Source organism: Zingiber officinale, chromosome 1A, assembly GCF_018446385.1.
Source record: "Zingiber officinale cultivar Zhangliang chromosome 1A, Zo_v1.1, whole genome shotgun sequence".
Taxonomy (NCBI): Eukaryota; Viridiplantae; Streptophyta; class Magnoliopsida; order Zingiberales; family Zingiberaceae; genus Zingiber; species Zingiber officinale.
In genome coordinates, this window is record NC_055987.1 from 74,482,729 (window position 1) to 74,503,640 (window position 20,912).

At 41.1% G+C, this 20,912-nt stretch overlaps 1 pseudogene; it reads right to left on the reverse strand.

Moving 5' to 3' along the window:
- Window positions 1–826: 826 nt before the first annotated feature.
- Window positions 827–20,912, reverse strand: part of LOC121998746 — a 28,407-nt pseudogene continuing 8,321 nt past the window's right edge.

The window sequence follows — 20,912 nt, forward strand, 5'->3', positions numbered from 1 at the left end:
CGGCGGCTCTAAATACCCGGCCTGAAGACCGTCGAGCGGCAACGTTAAACGCCAGAGCCGAACCCGCGGCTATAAATACCCGGCATGAAGACCGTCGAGCGGCGACATTAAACGCTAGAGCCGAACCAGGGGCTATAAATACCAGGCCTGAAGATCGTCGAGCATCGACGTTAAACGCCAAAGCCGAACCGGCGACTATAAATACTCGGCCTGAAGACCGTCGAGCGGCGACGTAAAATGCCAGATCCGAACCGACGGCTATAAATACCCTGCCTGAAGACCGTCGAGCGGCGACGTTAAACGCCAGAGCCGAACTGGCGGCTATAAATAACCCGGCCTGAAGACCGTCGAGCGGCAATGTTAAACCCCAAAGTCGACGCGACGACTTTAAATAACCCACCTAGAAGACCGTCGAGCGGCGACATTAAACCCCAGCCTTGAAAAATTGCCTAAACACAGACACTAAAGCTGAGGTTAGGCAGCGATTCTAAACCCCAGAAGTATAATCCTAAGAGAATCTTTCAATAATATCCTGGGCGTCATTGCCGATCGGGACTACGCGACCACATACATAGCGAACCGACAGCATATGAAAGAGACAAGATTTCATTCATAGACATTGATTGTCGAACGGCAGGAAAGCCATTAAGGCTTACAAGAAACAAGGCTTTTACAAAATAGCGGCTCCTTGCTTACTCGATATATTCAAAGGCCTCGTTAGGAATACCCTCCAAGAGCTGGACACGGCTCCCGCAGAAGTTTGCACAACGGACGTGCAGGACGGAGAGTGTAGGTCGGTCGGCGCCTCTTGAGGGATAGCGGAACTTCATCGCCCGAGGATCCCAATCCCTCTTACAGGAATGACGGGCGGCACATCATGAACCAAGTCTGGCTCGGTTTCCACACCCACGCTAGGGGTCCGCTCGATGGTCTCGTCGCCCGCAGTTGTGTACTCTCCAGCTATGGCAGTTTCCCCAGCCGTCCCCTCTTGCGAGCCGATCGGGGTCAAGCCGAGCTGCTTCATCTCCTTGGCTGCAGCCGCCTCGATCTCGGCCTGCTTGGCCTTCATTATCCCGGTGGCTCGAGCGCGCATCATGATGTCAGCTGCAAAAGAATAACAGAATCAGTTAGACTCAAAGGAAGGAGGATAGAGAAAGCTTGTACCTAGGCTACTCGGAAGCTGTACTCGGCTCGGACTCAGTCCAAAGATATCCAGTACGCCCTTGGGGAGCAATTTGTGAATATTAAACTTTAGGTCGGCCAGCATATTGGCAGCATGAAGATAGTCTGGCCGTGTCTTGTACCTCTTCAAATCTGGCTGAAGGGGAAGTCCGACCTGCCACTTGGTCCCGAAGCTCGGACGCTCGGGGAGTCTGATGTAGAAGAAATACTCCTTCCAGTGCTTGTTGGAGATGGGCATCCTGTTGAAGAAGACTAGGCCAATGCTAGATTGGAATAGGTAGGTACCCAGCTCAGACTGTTTAGGGTAGTAGAAGTAGTGGAACACCCGAGGGGGATGTGAAAGACTTTGAATAACACAACTACACCATATAACAAGCGGAAGGAATTGGGAACAAGCTGGGCGAGCGGGATGTGAAAGAAATTGCAAACTTCGATAATGAACGGGTGGATGGGAAATCGAAGGCCGGCCACAAACTGGTCCCGAAAGAAACAGATAGTGTCGGTCGACGGATTATGGGTCGATCGTAAGGTCAGGCCAGGACAATTTCATGGTCGGGCGGAAGGTCAAAAGCATTTATAAGATGCATCGAGTCGTCCATGTCAAACTTGGTCTCCATGGTGGTGTACCATGGACCAGGGGCTGGATCGACTGGCTGGGAGGAACTGGCCATAGCCGGAAAAGGATTTGCTAGGAAACTCAACGGGAAAGCAAAAAAGGGATCGACGAGAGGCGACGGAGCGCCGTAAAGCGGTAAAGACCAGGAGAAAAGATAGGGAAATAGAAGATTAGAGCTTACAAGGAAATAGAGTGCTGGAGAAGGAAGCTCAGGATCGCCAGAACACTAGAACAGAACGTTGGAAGCAAACGAAGTTGCCGAAGCAAACGAAGTTGCCGGAGCAAACGGGGAAAAAGTGAAAATAGAGCACCGGGGAAGCGGCGACGTTAAAGATTTATAAAGATGGGCACGGCTGAGCTGAGCCGTCCGATCTAGGGCACAAGGATCGAAGTGTACATCTGACCGTTGAATTCAAACTGCCAAACGTCACATCAGCAGCTGTCACCTCGAACGTGCGGTGACTGCACCAGCGACACGTGGCGTCCCCCCACGGGTCAACATTTAATGGGCGCGTGCTTGGCCTTAATGGGAGTGATCTGCACATATCACAAGGAGATTCGGACGACGTCAGCAATAGCCAACCGGCTCGCACCCCTCGACATCGGTGAGGAAAAATATCCTACAGGAGAAAAAGTACAAATGCACGAAGCATCGACAGGGAGAAAAAGGTCAGTCCTACGGGAACCAGTGGGATCCATCTCATCTGCTGGCCGACCAGCCAATTCATCACCAGACTATTTGTCTAGTTAGTCGGACTTTTAGCCTCCTTCGACTAGACTTGAGGGGAAGGCATGTGATCCAGTGGTAAAAGGGGGCCCGTCTGGTAGGAGGTCAAGGTGGTCAACACCCTGTAGGCGCCCGATCGGGCGAATCACCTCCCCGATCAGCGAAAAGCCGACTCGGCATCTCGACAAATTGGCTCAACTCGGGCCCGAGCTCCTGACGCCCGGCGAGTGACTAGCATGGCTTGACAGCAGTGGACGAAGGCTGAATGGTTTTTGTCTCGACCGAACGGGAACCATGGCCATCGAGGTTCTCTCGTTTGTACGAGTAGCGCTAGGGCCTTCATATGATCGGCTGAGCAGATGTCCTGCTTGGCCGACCGCGACGTTAGCCGAGCGGTTCATTCGTTTGGCTTGGTATGAGACAGAAGGGGCAAGTACCTCTATCTTCCTCGAGACAAGTGTCACCGACAGGCAGCATGGTAGGTGGTCGGATCAGATAGAGAATCGTACGGTGGAAGTTTCCACTGTTGCGTCAGAGATATGCTCGCGCTATTGAGGTATGGCGTCAGACACGCTTTCTTGGCACACTCATTACAGGTATGCTTTGAGAAGCGTGCACATCTCGATAAGCGTGCACACACCTTTAGGAAGCCCTAAATAAGGATCCCCATACTCCAACAGAGGTACGCGCGATTCATCACTATAGCTACAGTTCTCGCCATTCTACTTCGATTTCTTGCTGCATGAGGCTAAGTTGAGCGTCGGAGGGTCGTTGCCGGGAGCCCTTTCCTGGCTCGGTTTTGTGCTTGCAGGTCCTCGTCGAAGGTCTACGTCACTCACAGGGCTACGTGGAGTCAACTAGAGGACCACGTCCCCAGCGACTGTCGACTCAGCACTTGGACAGGATCAGTCGTCAAGCTACTACAGTAAGTTTCTGATTAAACTTTCTTAATTGGTAACCACAAAATATGCTCATGTTTTATTCTATTCAGCTCTATGCTTTAAGCCTACATTAGAGCAAGCTAGTTGAGGATTTAGAAAGGACTAACCGAACTTTGAATGATAAGGGGGAGGAATTACAAGCTAGTTCCAACCTCCCTAATAATGAACTCATTCAACTACAGGATAAGGTGCATTCACATACTGAACTCAATGCTAGCTTAGTAAAACCTCTACAAGACTATCGTCAATTGCTACAGTCTCAAGAAGAAGAGAAGAAAAACTTGGAACTACAATTACAAGGGCTTAATTCTGAGCTTGATGTTGAAAAGGCCTTAAAAGATAAAGTTCTCTCGGATGTTGCTCATAAAATTGCTCTTCTAGACCAATTACAGCTGTCCTATAAGTCGAAGTCACCTAAGTTAGCCCTAGAGTTAGATTCTAAAGATTTTACCTTGTTTCAACAATAGGAAGGATCACGAGCCTAGGACTCATAGATAAACACACTCTTGCAAGAACTAGAGGAGGCTAAGGTAGAGAAAGCTACTTTACAGGGGGAAAAGGATAGCCTACAATCTAAATTTCAAGCATATAAGGCAAGTGAGGAAGAGCATTGGCAGAGCAAGCGCAGATCCTATTTGGATTCTCCTGAGTTTGGTGGAGAATACGCTCAGCGCATCTAGGAACCCTTACCCATTCTATTGAAGGTGTAATTAAACAGTTAAGAGATGGAGGTTACCTATCAAGAGAACCTCCTCCCTTGTTCGTAGATCACTGATGACTTAACCAAAAACTTCCAAGAGATTTTCTAAGCAAATTTGAGTGAACTAGGGATCTTGTATCTATATTTTTTTTATCATTTCATCACTACTGTATACTACTTATTGTTTATCAAATGTTAATGAAAATTTGCACTTACCTATCTTTCCTTGTGTAACTTCCTTATCTTCAGAACCATCCCAGTGTTCATATAAATGAACTTTTTTTAATGTACTCACCATATGCTAAATAAACATTTTTTTGATGATCTCTGGGTTTGTTTGATGAGTTAAATGCAAGAATCCCCGACCTGTCTAATAGGTCGATCGGACGTATATTTCAGGATGAAATAATCATACAATATAAATGCTCCTTTGGACTATTTCCGTCGATATAATAGACCGGTTGGATTTACATACCCGGGCAAGATTAAACATCTGCAATGTAAATGCCCCTTTGGGCTTTCCTCAACTGTATGATGGATCGGTCAAAGTTATATACCCGGGCGAGATTAAACATCTGCAATGTAAATGCCCCTTTGGGCTTTTCCCGACTGTATGATGGACCAGTCGAAGTTATATCCTCGAGCAAGATTAAACATCTGCAATATAAATGCTTCTTTGGGATTTCCCCTGACTGTATGATGGACCGATCGGATTTGTATGCCCGAGCGAAATTAATTTTCTGCACAATAAGTAATGTTGATGCTAAAACCCATGGTTGATCTTAAGGAGGATTTAAAGTCTTCGGTTCCCCTTAAGGAAGTCTGTCTGGTCACTATTTAAGGTCCCTGATCGACTACATAATGGTTTAAAGTCTCCAGTTCCCCTTAAAGAAGCTTATCTAATCACTCCTTAAGGTCCCTGATCGACTGTATGATGGTTTAAAGTCTTCGGTTCCACATAAGGAAACCTACCCGGTCACTCCTTAAGATCCCCAATTGACTGTATAATGGTTTAAAGTCTCTGGTTCCCCTTAAGGAAGCTTGTCCGGTCACTCCTTAAGGTCCCCGATCGACCGTATGATGGTTTAAAGTCTCTGATTCACCTTAAGGAAGCTTGTCTGGTCACTTCTTAAGGTCCCATATTGACTGTATGATGGTTTAAAGTCTCTGATTCCCCTTAAGGAAGCCTATCCGGTCACTCCTTAAGGTCCCTGATCAACTGGATGATGGTTTAAAATCTCCGGTTCTCCTTAAGGAAGCATGTTCGATCACTACTTAAGGTCCCCGATCGACTATATAATAGTTTAAAGTCTCTGGTTCCCCTTAAGGAAGCCTGTCCGGTCATTCTTTAAGGTCCCTGATCGACTGTATGATGGTTTAAAGTTTCCAGTTTCCCTTAAGAAAGTCTGTCCGGTCACTCCTTAAGGTCCCCAATTGTATGATAGTTTAAAGTCTCTGGTTCCCCTTAAGGAAGCCTGTCTGGCCACTCCTAAAGGTCCCCGATCGACTATATGATGGTTTAAAGTCTCTAGTTCCCATTAAGGAAGCCTGTTCAGTCACTTCTTAAGGTCCCCAATCGACTGTATGATGGTTTTAAGAGAAGTATATGACCCCTCCAAATAATATTGCTTGTATCTTTTCTGTTACTCATATCAACAATGTTTGTACAAAATATGTGAATGACTTACAGGCATGTTTGCTAAGTTCTATATGGTTGCAAATGATTAGCACTCTAAGGTCGTTCGAGTTTTCTCCCTTCTGCATCTTGGAGGCAGGAGGAGCTCAATACAAGTTTCTGTATGATTTTATAAGGTCTTCCCCATTGGGGTTCCATCTTGTTAATATCTCCAACAGGCTTGATGCACTTTCATACAAGATCACCTACCTGAAAAAACCTCGAAATAATTTTTTTGTTATAATTTTGTCTCATTCTTTGACGATATGAAATGAGCCGGGTTACCGCTTTGTCCCATGCTTCCTCTATTAAATCAAGATCCATGAGGCATCGATCTACATTCCTATCATCATAAAGCCTTCTTCGGTCGGATTCCACTCCGACTTCAATCGAAATAACTGCTTTACCCCCATAAACCAGGTAAAAAGGAGTAATCCACGTAGCTTCTCAAGGAGTGGTACGATATGCCCATAATACACTAGGTAATTCATCTACCCAGCTACCACCAATATGATCTAATTTGGTTTTGAGTCCTCTGATAATTTCCCTGTTGGTTATTTCGGCTTGCCTAATACTCTGTAAATATGTCACAGAGGTAAAAACTTGTATGATGCCATAATCAGAACACCATTTTTTAATTTTTCTGTCCTGAAATTGCCGTCCATTATCATAAACTATTTTGTGTGGAATACCAAATCTGCAAACAATATGCTACCATAGAAATTTGATAACCAAATTGCCTTCCTCTTGCATGTTCAGTAATTCTAGCCAGTGGTTCTGCCTCTACCCATTTAGAAAACTAATTCACAGCTACTAATAAGAATATCCTTTGAGCAGGTGCAAGCTAAGAGTAAAAGGCCCAACTATATCCATGCCCCATTGATCAAAAGGACAAGATACTATAGAGGACTTCAACAATTTAGGAGGATGATGAGGAATATTTTGATGCTTTCGACAAGATAAACATGTTCTCACAAGTTGAGCAGCATATGCTTGTTAAGTAGGCTAAAAATATCCAGCTAATAATTGTTGGGTTTTTCGGCCCGTAAAAATCAATTTTTGCCTTGCAAAAACCCCGAAATTCCCATGCCACCGGATTCGTGCGAAGATTAAAATTTTGTAAAAACTTTCACGTACGAGTTTTCTAAGCCTAGATCTACAAAGGAGAAGAGCTTTACCCTTGATACGATGCCCTTCGCTTAATCCAGCACGTCCAAGGTTCATCGGATCTCGAGAGTATCAAAGTAGATACTCCTCTATGTGTATCCACACAAGCAAGAGATGGAGAAATCAAACAAAAGGTGTGCTAGCACCTATGAAAGGTTCGTCTAAAGAGGAGGAGAGGGAGATAGGTTGAGAGCTTGAGGAAGAAGAAGGAAAGTTACACAAAAGAAATGAAAACCACACAATGAATTGATTTGGTCGGCCACATTAAGAGGGAGTTTTATCTCCATGGGATACCAAGAGTCACAACTCTTGGTAACTCCCATGAGGTGGCATCCCACTTAAGCAACCATGATGATGTGGAGCATTACCATTGGCCCACTTAATGCCAACTCACCAATGAGGTGGCAAATGGTCAAGTCAAACTTGACTCTTCCTCTTCCTCTCAAGTCAAGTCAAACTTGACTTAATCTCTCTCATGGTTGATCTAATCCAACCATTTAATTCAAGCCAATTTAATATAATGAATCTAATTCATTTAATTAAATTAATTCAAAGAGTCATAATCTAAATTAGACTCATTGAACACATGAATCAATTTGAGTCCAACTCAATTAGCCTAATTAGGATTACTCTTAATCCAATTTGATTCATTATATGAATCTAATTTTCTTGGTTCATCATATGAACCTAATCTCCATCTAATTGTCCTTAGTGTGTGATCTTATAGGTTCTTGTAATGTTGGCAATGCCCCTAAACCCATTTAGGAGCATAAGTAATGAGCGGTATCTAGCAACACGTCATTACTACCCAAGTTACAAGAATGTTGAGATCCAACATCACCTTGTGACTACTAATTGTGACTCCTCACAAAATATGACAAGTGTCCTTCTATCCTAGACATCTAGATTGATCAATATGAGGCATAGACCGTGTCATCCTCTAATCAATCTAAATCTTGAATCCCAAGTAGACTCACTCAATCAAATGAGCTCAATATCTCATATTGACTCATTTGGGCATGGCCATGCACTTCGTGGTCTCACTCTATCAAGAATATCGATGTCACTCCCATCATATAGGAGGATAGATCCCATCTACATCACTCATATCCCTATGCATAATTTGTTACATGCCCAGTAATCGTCTTTATAGTCCACCTAGTTACGGGTGACGTTTGACGAAGCCAAAGTACGTAACTCCTTATGTAGGGAACCATGGTGAGTGACTTCAGGTCCAAGGACTAGTAGTCATACTAATAGCCACATGAGAAAGTATATGACACTCATATAATGATCCATGATACTTTCTCATGGTGGGTCATTCTGTATACATTCTCCAATGCATACCCATGTGTCAACTTGATATCTCCATATCCTTGACTTGTGAGATCAAGTCATCGAGTTGACCTACATGCTAGTCTCGTCGCATTAACATTGTCCCTGAATGTTAATACTTGACTAGTATTGATTAAGAGTAGTGTTCCCTATATCATCTCACTATCGATTCAACTAACCGATTGATATATGTAAGAACCTTCTACTCAAGGACGCTATTATACTTAGTTATTTGGCACCAATACAAGTAAGCAAAATAACCATAAACAAATGCCTTTATATATAAGAATATGATACAACGAGTCCATACAACAATCATCAAATGATTGGCTCTAGGGCTCTAATTAACAATAATATCTTTACAGCAAGAGATCGACCTCCCATATGACTACCACAAGAGTCTTGATGCATCTCTTGTAAGATATACTGTATATTATCTGATCCAACACATTTAAGTAAAGGACTAGAGAAGGCCCTTTTATATAGATGATCTCCAATCATAGTATATTGGTCTACCCTTTTCATGAATACCCTAGCTTATTCTGCATTAATGGGTAGAATTCCTTGCCGTAAAAATAGAATGATAGGTGTTCTCAAATCATTCTAGATTTCTAGATTGGCTTGTTGCTCAACACGAGATACTAATAATGTTTGCTATACTGGTCTATCTAAATTCCAAGATATAATGGCAGAAGCTAATTTAGCTAATTCATCTACTGCTTGATTATCTGTTCGGAGATTTTCTTTATACTGACTTCATGAAATTCAACTTTTAATTTATCAAATGTCTCTATATATAGCTTGAGTCGCTCATTGATAATTCCAAAATTACCTGTTAATTGTTGTGTTGCCAATTGAGAATCAGAATGAATTACTACTCGAGTAGCTCCCACATGCTTAATAGCCTGTAAGCCTGCTATCAATGATTCATATTTGGCCTCATTGTTGGTGGCTCTATAATTCAATCTAATGGATAGCTATATTCGATCTTCTCTAGGAGATATAAGAAAATTCTCTATTCCACTAACTTGTTGAGTAGAAGATTCATCCACATAGATGATCCAGGTTTCCTCTGTTTCTGGATTTGGTATTTCTTTTATGAAATCTGTCAAAGGTTGAGCCTTGATGGTCGTCCGAGGCTAATACTATATATCATATTCACTAAGCTCGGTAGTCCACTTGATCAATCTTCGAGACACTTCTGGGTTAATGAGTACCCAACGCAGAGTACTATTAGTCAATACTATAATTGGGTGTGACAGAAAGTAAGACCGTAATCTCCGAGCTGCTAAAACTAATCCATAAGCTAATTTTTCAAGTGTCGTATATCGACACTCTGCTCCTTTTAATAAATGGCTCAAAAAATACACATGTAACTATTCTTTTTCTTCCTACCTCACTAATGCAAAACCAACAGCATGCTCATTGGCTAATAAGTGCATCCACAAGGTCTCTCCTACTACTGGTTTAGCTAATACAGGGAGAGTAGACAAATATTCTTTCAACTCCTCAAACGCCTTGCTGCAGTCCTCATCCCATTGAAATTTAGTTTCTCATCGGAGTATTTTGAAGAAGGGGAGACTCTGATCGGCTGACCGAGAGATGAAGCGAGACATGGCGGTAATCCTTTTTGTCAATCTTTATGCTTCATTTAGGTTTCGTGGAGGAGTCATGTCTTGTAGTGCTTTTACTTTGCTGGGATTTGCTTATATTCCCCACTCGGTAACCATGTATCCCAGGAATTTCCCACTCTTGGCTCCAAATAAACATTTACTAGGATTGAGTTTGAGTCTATATCTCCCCAGGGTCCTATAAGTTTCTTCTGTGTTAGTACATAATCTAGAAGCCCGTATAGATTTAATAAGTATGTCATCCACGTAAACTTCCATGTTTCTTCCAATTTTTTTCTGAAAAATCTTGTTCATGAGTCTTTGATAAGTAACTCCTGCATTATTTAGACCAAAAGGCAAACATTGTAATAATAAGTACCTTCAGTGTTGGGTTTTTCGGGCCGCGAAAACTGCTTTTCGCGTCGCGGAAACCTCGAATTTACCCAAAGCCATAGATCCGTGCAAGGAAAACCGAAATAAAATTGCGAGTATGAGTTTAAAAAAACCTCTAGATCTACACTAGATGAGAGTTATACCTTCGAAGCGTGCCCTTGCAAATCCCGCTCATCCAACGGTACGCCGGATCTCGAGACCGTCAAGTGTCGGTCCTCTAGAAGTATCCACACGAACAATTCTTGATGGAGAAAACCTAAACAAAGGTGTGCTAGCACCTTGATAGGTCACGGCAAGGAAGAGGAGGGAGAGCAAGGAGAGAGCACAAGGAAGAAGAAGGAGTAAATGAGGAGTTGAATGAAAAATGAATTTTCATCCCCACCTCTAAAGTGGCCGGCCACATTTTAGTGTGTAACCCCCATTTCCACTTAATTACAATTAAGTGGAGGCCATTAAGAGGTGTTGTGTAACTCCTATGATGTGGCACATCATGAAGATGTGGACCATTACCATTGGTCCACATCTTGCCACCTCACAATGATGTGGCAAATGAGTAACCTCCACTCATTTAATGTGGCCAACCCACATTAAATGCAATGGAGGCTTGTAACCTCCATGAGGTGGCAAAACAAGATGATGTGGAACAACACTATTGGTCCACATCTTGCCACCTCACTCATGATGTGGCAAAGAGTCAAGTCAAACTTGACTCTTCCTCTTCCTCTCTAGTCAAGTCAAACTTGACTCAATCTCTCTCATGGTTGATCTAATCAAACCATTTGATTCAAGCCAACTTAATATAATGAATCTAATTCATTAAATTAAATTGATCTAATGAGTCATAATCTAAATTAGACTCATTAAATACATGAATCAATTTGAGTCTAACTCAATTAGCCCAATTTGGATTACTCTTAATCCAATTTGATTCATCAAATGAATCTAATCCTCTTGGTTCATCATATGAACCAAATCTCCATCTAATTGTCCTAAGTGTGTGACCCTATAGGTTCTTGTAACGTTGGCAATGCCCTAAATCCATTTAGGAGCATAAGTAATGAGCGGTATCTAGCAACACATCATTACTACCCAAGTTACAAGAAATGTCGAGATCCAACATCACCTTGTGACTACTAATTGTAACTCCTCACAATATATGACATTGTCCTTCTATCCTAGACATCTAGATTGATCAATGTGAGGCATAGACCGTGTCATCCTCTAATCAATCTAAATCTTGAACTCCAAGTAGACTCACTCGATCAAATGAGCTCAACATCTAATGTTGACTCATTTGGGCATGGCCATGCACTTCGTGGTCTAACTCTATCAAGAATATTGATGTCGCTCCCGTCATATGAGAGGGATAGATCCCATCTACATCACTCACATCCCTCTGCATAATTTGTTACATACCCAGTAATCGCCTTTATAGTCCACCCTGTTACGGGTGACGTTTGACGAAACTAAAGTACATAACTCCTTATGTAGGGATCCATGGTGACTTCAGGTCAAAGGACTAATAGTCATACTAATAGCCACATGAGAAAGTATATGACACTCATATAACGATCCATGATATTTTCTCACGGCGGGTCATTCAATATACATTCTCTAATGCATACCCATGTGTCAGCTTGATATCTCTATATCCATGACTTGTGAGATCAAGTCATCGAGCTGACCTACATGCTAGTCTTATTGTATTAACATTGTCCCTGAATGTTAATATTCGACTAGGAATGATTTAGAGTAGTGTTCCCTATATCATCTCACTATCGATTCAACTAATCGATTGATATAGGTATGAACCTTCTACTCAAGGACGCTATTATACTTAGTCTATTTGGCACTAATACAAATAAGTATAATAACCAAACAAATACCTTTATTAATATACAAGAATATGATACAATGAGTCCATACAATCATCAAATGATTGGCTCTAGGGCTCTAACTAACATTCAGTAGTCATAAAGCTAATCTTTTCCTTATCTGCCTTAGCAAGTGGAACTTGGTGATACCCCTGATAGGCGTCCAACATACTAATAAATTCACATCCAACCATAGAATCCACCACTTGATCTATATGAGGCAGAGGATAATAATCCTTTGGGCAAACCTTGTTGAGATCCCTAAAATCAATACATACTCACCACTTATTACCTGACTTAGAAACCAAGACGACGTTAGCCAGCCAGCTTAGAAATTGAACTTCCCGAATATATCCAGCCTCCAAAAATTTATTGACTTCTTCCTTGATATTTTTATTCTAATCAGCTCTGAAATCCCTTTTCCTTTGTTTGACCGGTCGGACATCTGGATATGCATGAAGAGTGTGCTCCAAAATCATTGGTGCTACACCTTTCACCTCCTTAGGTGTCCAGGCGAACACATCGCTATTTTTCATCAGGTACTTTATCAAGTCCTCCTTGAGATCAGGAGCAAGATCAGACCCGATGTGGGTAGTAGCTTCCGGTCGGCCGATTTGTATTTGCACTTCCTCTTTCTCCTTATATACAAGGGTGTGCAGTTTTTCATGGGTAGCATTGATATCCATCCTCATAGCTTTTTGGGCGGCATTTGCTTCCGCTCTCACAACCTCCACATAGCACTTACGAGCTACTATTTGATCTCCCTTGACTTCCACCACATGATCTTCCACAAGGAATTTTATCTTCTGACAGAAAGTAGAAACGACTGTCCTAAATTCATTCAAGGTCGGCCGACCCAAGATAACATTATAAGCTGATGGGGTGTCAACCACCATGAAGGAATATTGGCGTGTCCTCATAAGAGGCTCCTCCCCTAAAGATATGGCCAATTTGATTTGACCTAGCGACTGCACTTTATTACCTATAAACCATATAGTGGAGTAACCATAGGCTGAAGCTCGCTTGGGTCGATCTGCAGCTGATCAAAAGCTTGTTTAAAGATAATATTAACAAAACTATCAGTGTCAATAAAAGTATAAGAAATGTTGTAATTGGCTATGACAGCCTTAATTATTAATGCATCATCATGAGGCACTTCTACCCCTACTAAATCTTTGAGCTCGAAATTGATTTTCGGTCCCACCGCCTTTTCGGCACTGCATCTGATAGCGTGTATCATTAATCGCCGAGCATATGACTTCCTCATCCAGTTAGAATGACCATTAGTAGGTCCTCCCGCTCGCATATTGATATTGCCATGAGCAGCGTTATTGTGATTCTCTTCTTGTCGAGTCGATGGTTGTTCTGATTGTACTTGGTCCAGTATTTGTGCCTATACAGCGGGGAGAGGAAATATTCCTGCTTGTGATCCGCTCGACTGCTATTCAATCTTAAGCGGGCTATTCTTCCATGGATATCGCTGGCGATTTGAAATTGGGGAACACCGATGGTAGTGGGTGTTACCCGCTTGTTGATTCTTTAGAGCAAAATAATTTTTAGTATTATGAGTACTTGTCAGATGATATGTGCACCATCTTTGAGGAAAGCATTGAGGAACCTCCACATGTTGTACTGCTTAAGGTTCAGGTTCCAGATGATGATGATGCTGATATGACTGAGGCCCCTTAGGAGGCTGAATAGGCCCCGCAGGATGTACCGCAGCAAGAGCGGGTGTGGAAGTAGTGGCATCCTTCCTCCAAGCAGCTTGAGCTTCTTCCACATTGATGAAGTCCGAATCCTTCTCAATTAATATATCAAAATTAGTAGGAGGGTTTCTAACCAAATCCTTAAAGAAGTCATTATCATTAAGTATGTGAGAGAAGGTGCTTACCAGGATCTCCGTGGTGGCTGTAGGGACATCGATGGGCACTTGGTTGAACTTTTTAATATAAGCTCTGAAAGATTCTTTAGGTCCTTGCTTGATTGAAAAGAGACTCCAAGAGGTTTTATGATACCTCTGATTGCTGGAAAAATGATGCAGGAACACCTTGTAGAAATCCTTAAAGCACCGAAGAGAATTTTCCTGTAGTCACTTGAACCACCTCTGAGTTGCTCCCCCAAATGTAATAAGGAACATCCGACATTTAACAACATCCGTAAATTGTTGGAGGAGCATCGCATGTTCAAATTTAAGAAGATGATCCTCGGGATCCGTTGTTCCTTAGTATTCTCCGACATTTGAATTTTGATCATGCTTTGGCAAAGGATCATCTAGCACTCATTGAGAAAATAGAGTGATAATTCTTTCAGGAGAACTATCACTGGCTACAATCTTCCCTTTTCATTTTTCTCTTACAAGGGTCTCTCCAGAAGACTCATGAAGAATTTCTTTTCATCCCCTTTGTTTAAGAGGTGTCTGGAAATACGCTTTAGGATGTCGGGTGGGAGAGAGAGGGGTAGAGAGCAAATGAACCGGATCCCCCCCTTCGATCCCTCTTTCCCTATGATGAGAATTTATAAACATCACTGGATGAGGGGCTACCAGTAGCGTACCACCAGTATTGACTTGTTGTTGTTGTTCTTGTTGCAATATCTTCTGCACTCTAGCATTGATGAGCAACTCCAGATCCTCCTGTGATATGGTAATAGTGTTGGGGTTTTCCATCTTCGTAGCTTCAAATTCAGGTGAATAGTTTCCCGCATACGATGCCAAATTTGATCCTATTTGAAATCTACAAAATGATGTGCTGACTCCGGTGAACGATGATCCTTGATGAAGATATCCTCCTGGAGACCTAAAAGAACGCCGCCACAATCTTGTGCACAGTGAGACAAACCAACAAAGCGTTAGTGACCTAAGACCAGGGTGGGGATCCCTGGCTAAGCCCTCCAACGCTCAAGTTAGTTTCTCTCTCAAGGATGGAAGGAGAAGAAGAAGAAGAAGAACAGTAACTGAAGTACTTTAAAATAGAGTTTAGATGCAAGAACTTGCATACCTTGCCAACGGAGAGGATCCCCCTTTTTATACTACTTCATGTGACCTCCGTAATCATGAACTAGTTCTTGGGTTATTAGGGTTTGTTAGGAGATAAAGTCATCTCCCGAGTTTCGTGTAATAATCCTTTAAGGAATCTTTTTCGTACCCCAGATATACCTCTTTTATCATTTGTGACTAATATTTGTTATGAGGTATGCATAGGAATGCGTCATTATAACTGAAGAAGCTTTTAGAAGATATTTCACGCTAAATTTGCTAGGTTGTCATATTTCTAGCTGGTCCTTTAACCTCGTCGCATATATAATAAGAGCACAATCTGTTAAGTGTATTTCGGTCGGTCATTTGTACTGGCCACATATGTTGTTAAGAATATACCTTCTGTTGAGCATGTTCCATCCAGGAATGTACTATAAGGCTGAGTGACTTTACGCTCGATCTGGCTCTGCCGGTCGAGCACATGTAAGCACCTTAACGCTCGCTGAGCCTTGACTTGATCGGGTGTATATAATCACATTAGTGCTCGCTTGGCCGATAATATATTGAAAGTTGTATAAGGCTAAGAGTCTCTGAGCTCGGCCGGGCTTTGCTCGGCCAAGCGTATGTAAGTATGTTGATGCTCGCTTGATTTTAACTCGGCCAGGAATATACTAAAGGTTTCTATAAATCTAAGTATCTTTAAGTTGGTTGGGCTTTGCTCGGCCGAGTGTATACGAGCACATGGGTGCTCGCTCGGCCTTCGATCGACCGGTAATATATTAAAAACTATACATAAGGTTAAGTACCTCTATGCTTGGTCGGGCTTTGCCTGATCGAGCATGTGCAGGCACACATTGATACCCGCTCGAACTTCACTCGGCTAGTAATATATTGAGAGCTTCTTATAAGACTAAATGTCTTTACACTCGTTCGGGCTTTGTCTAACCGAGCGCATGCAGGCACGTTGGTGCTCACTCGGCGTTCGCTCGGACGATAATATACTACGAGCTTCTATAAGGCTAAATACCTTTACGCTCGGTCAGGCTTTGCCTAACAGAGTGCATGCAAGCACCTTGGTGCTTGCTCGGCCTTCGCTTGGCCGGTAATATACTACGAGGTTATAGAAGACTAAATGCCTTTACGCTAGGTCGGGGTTTGCCTAACCAAGCGCATGCAGACTCATTAGTGCTCGCTCGACCTTCACTCTGTCGGTAATATATTGATTGCTTCTTATAAGGCTAAATGCCTTTACACTCGGTCGGGCTTTACCTAACCGAGCACATGCAAGCACCTTGGTGCTCGCTCGGCCTTCACTCGGCGGGTAATATACTACGAGCTTCTATAAGGCTAAATGTCTTTATGCTAGGTCGGGCTTTGCCTAACCGAGCGCATGCAGGCACCTTGGTGCTCGCTCGGCCTTCGCTCGACCGATAATATACTACGAGCTTCTATAAGGCTAAATGCTTTTACGCTCGATCAGGGTTTGCCTAATTGAGCGCGTGTAGCCACTCATTGGTGCCCACTCGACCTTCACTCGATCAGTAATATATTGAGAGCTTCTTATAAGGCTAAGTGCCTCTACGCTCGGTCGGGCTTTGCCCAACTGAGCGTGCGAAGGCACATCAATGCTCACTCGGCCTTCACTCTGCCGGTAATATACTAAGAATTTCCATAGGGCTAAATGCTTTATGCTCGGTCAGTCTTTGCCTAACCAAGCGCGTGCAAGCATCGTGGTGCTCGCTCGGCCTTCGCTTGGCCGATAATATGCTACGAGCTTCTTATAAGGCTAAGTACCTCTATGCTCAGTCGGGCTTTGCCGAACTGAGCACCCGCAAAAATACCTTTTACTTAGTCATTCATTATCTTATTAATTATACATTCACCTGGTTATATACTTCTCCCATCCTTCTCAATCCTAACTTTTTCATTTGACAGGCTGACCTATCATAACCCGTATCAAAGATGAACTTTGTATCTACAAGAGGGTTAGTGGGAGCACATTTATGTTTCTCAAATTGTATGTAGATGGCATACTTCTCATTAGAAATGATATCTCTACTCTTTAGTTAGTGAAGACATGACTTGGAAATTGTTTCTTGATGAAGGACGTAGGTGAAACATCCTACATTTTAGGCATTAAGATCTATAGAGATAGATATAAGAGATTGCTTAGCCTAAGTCAGGGTACATATATTGACAAGGTGCTTAAACATTTGGCCATGCAAAATTCCAAAAAGGGCTTTCTGTTGATGTTACATGGTGTGAGTCTTTCGAACACTCAATGCCCCTCTTCTAAGGAAGAGAGGGACTGCATGGATCAGATTCCTTATGCATCTGCTACAGGGTCTATCATTTACGCCATGCTTTGTACTTGCCCAGATGTCTCGTATGGGTTAAGCATGATGAGCAGATATCAGTCAAATCCAGGTGAAGACCACTAGACAGCTGTCAAGAATATTCTTAGGTACTTGAGAATAACTCAAGATTATTTCTTGATCTTTGGAGGCAATGAAGAGCTTGTTGTAAAGGGTTACACTGATGCTAGCTTCCAAACTGACAAGGATGATTATAGATCATAGTCAGGGTATGTATTTTACTTAAATAGTGGTGTTGTGAGCTAGAAGAGTTCAAAGCAAGACATAGTCGCTGATTCTACAACAAAGGCCGAGTACATTGCTGCTTCAGTTGTAGCTAAAGAGTCTGTTTGGATCCAGAAATTCATTACAGAGTTTGGTATTGTTCCTAGTATACCAAACCTAATAGACCTCTATTATGATAACAGTAGGGCTATTGCACAGGCTAAGGAACCTCATCTCATCAGTGATCCAAACACATACTATGGCGATTCCATCTCATTCGAGAGATCATCGATAGAGGAGATGTGAAGATATGCAGAGTCCCAACCGATGCTAACATTGTGGATCCTTTGACCAAGGTTTTGGCATAGATAAAGCGTGATGATCACATTAGGTCACTAGGTATTAAATATTTCAGTGATTGATACTAGTGCTAGCGGGAGATTATTAGTATTAGCCCTAGTATCAATTATGAGATGATTGAGAAGGACACTTTTTGTATCATATTTCACTTATTAATAAAAGGTAAAGTTGGTTATTATATTCACTTCAGTTCAGTGTTGAATGAATAAGTATAATAATATCTTAGGGTAGTAGATTTTAGTCTACAATGTATCAATTGGTTGAATTGATAATAGGATGTTGTGGATATATTGAACACTATTCTTAGCTATTCCTAGTAAAGTATTAATATACAAGGATAATATTAATGTGTTGAGACTAGCATGTAGGTCAACGGATGACTTAATCTCATAAATCATGTATATAAGATATCAGGTTAACACGTGGGTATATATTAGAGAATGTATACTGAATGACCCGCTATGAGAATATTTCATGGATCGTTATATGAGGGTCATAAGTATTCTCATGTGACCATTCACTATAACAAAAACCTTCATAGACATCGGTTTTCCATCGGTGTCTATTTCATTTTCGACCGATGTCTATGAAGCCGATGTTAAAAGTCTGCCATTTTAGACATCGGGTTAAAACCGGTGTAGTATCACTTAACGACACCGGTCTTCGAATCGGTTATTAACCGGTGTAGTATCACTTAACGACACCGTTTCATCAACGGTGTAAAATCGATGTAATATTGTATGTTAATAACACCAGTTTTGGTAGCGGTAAATGACCGATGTAATATTAGTTAATAACACCGGTTTTGTAGCGGTGGAAAATCGATGTAATATGTATATTTTTTCACAAATTTGATTTCCGAAACAATGAAAAACCGACAATAACAAAAAAAAATACACAAATATTCAAAAATTATACAAATATTCTTCATTCAATAATATCCATAAAATACATAAATATTAACAAATTATATAAATAATCTTCTTACAACAATATCCATAAAATACCCAAACATTCTTTTTACATCAAAAGCTAGCTAATAGATATCAAAATCAAGGTAGAACATTCTTTTAACACATCAAGGTAGAACCGCACTTCAAATGTAATCTAGCATGCATTCAGCCCACTCGAACCGCACTTCATCAATTTCAACTCTAGAGTACTTGAGATTTGTAAACTGTAAAAACACATAGATCCACCATATGTCAAATAACTAAAACAAATGTGTACATGTATCAAATAAAATAGAATACTGAGTTTTTAAAAGATGCTGTGGAAGATAACGAATATAACATAGAATCTAAAACTTTCATATATGACACTTAGTATATGCTGCTTAGAATATAACATAGATAATTTGCTCCTTCTAATTCAAGTGTACAGATTGATAAGAACCGACAGCATCATACAACAACTTACTAGCCATGATAATGGTTAAACAAAGAAATATAACTACATAACAAATCCAGTGAAGGAATCATAGAAGAACAAATCTACCTCTGATGAAGAGATATACTATTTATTGTACTACCTCTAATGCCATCTTGGTATCCTGAATATCCTGCACTAAGCCCCCTATTTTCTGTGATTTCTGCTACCAACCACAGCAGCAAGGAATGCGGCAAGAAGGCAGCTGCTTCCTTAGTTCAGCACCCAAAACAACAAGTTAGAGCTTCCTTTTGGGTCCATTCAATCCTCTAGTAAGTAGAAACTATTTTCCCTTTGGTTTATGATGGATTTGGAGTGTCTTGACCTAAGATATAATCCTCTTGTAGCCCTCTATATTAAAGGCCAGCATACATGGAAAATTCAGCATGTTCTTCTGAAGTCAAAAAGACTAGTTTAAATCATCATGCACTATACCAATCATTCACAAAAAGTTTGACAACAGAAAATATCATAACATGAGGTATATCTCCCATGTGACATGATATGCTAATCACTACTGCATGCACAACTGGGCTATAAAGAAACATGGTTAAGAGTGATGCAACTAGGTAAATACTGAAATGAACAAAAAATAACAGCAAATTGGAGAACTGCATCATCATCCAAGAAGGAAATCTAAAAACGAATATATATATATATATATATATATATATATATATATATATATATATATATATATATATATTTACAAAGCAAGAATCATGTAAAAACTATAGTTATTTAAAACTGAAATAAATCAGCCAAGCAAAGATAAATTTCATGGCAAGCAAATAATTATCTCATCACTGCTAGAACACAAATATATTAAAAAAAATTCACTACCCCATGAAAACCCCATTAAACTGACCTAAACAAACTAAGATAAATACAGTTAAATGAACTAGCTAAACATAGTAGGGTATTTGCATTTAGCAACTACAATTAGGATGCTTGTATGCTAATTACTTTGTGTGAATTCCTACTATATCAACCACAGTAAATTTATCTAATACCATTAAAGAATTTTGTTTGTATGCTAATTACTTTGTGTGAATTCCTACTATATCAACCACAGTAAATTTATCTAATACCATTCAAGAATTTTGTCATTTACCGTCAAAGAAATCATCTAATATCAAATTATCAATTAATGGTGATAATGAACTTTAATTTTTCTTGTATTCCAATACACTACTGTACTTCCAGCAGAATCAAATTGCTTATTTCCAGATGAATAGGCGCAAACATAAAAATTAGTAAAATTAAAATTAAAAAATGGACTTACCTTAGCTCCTTCATCGCCAATATTATTTCCTGATAGGTTCAGAGTTTTAAGCATGGTATTCGTCTG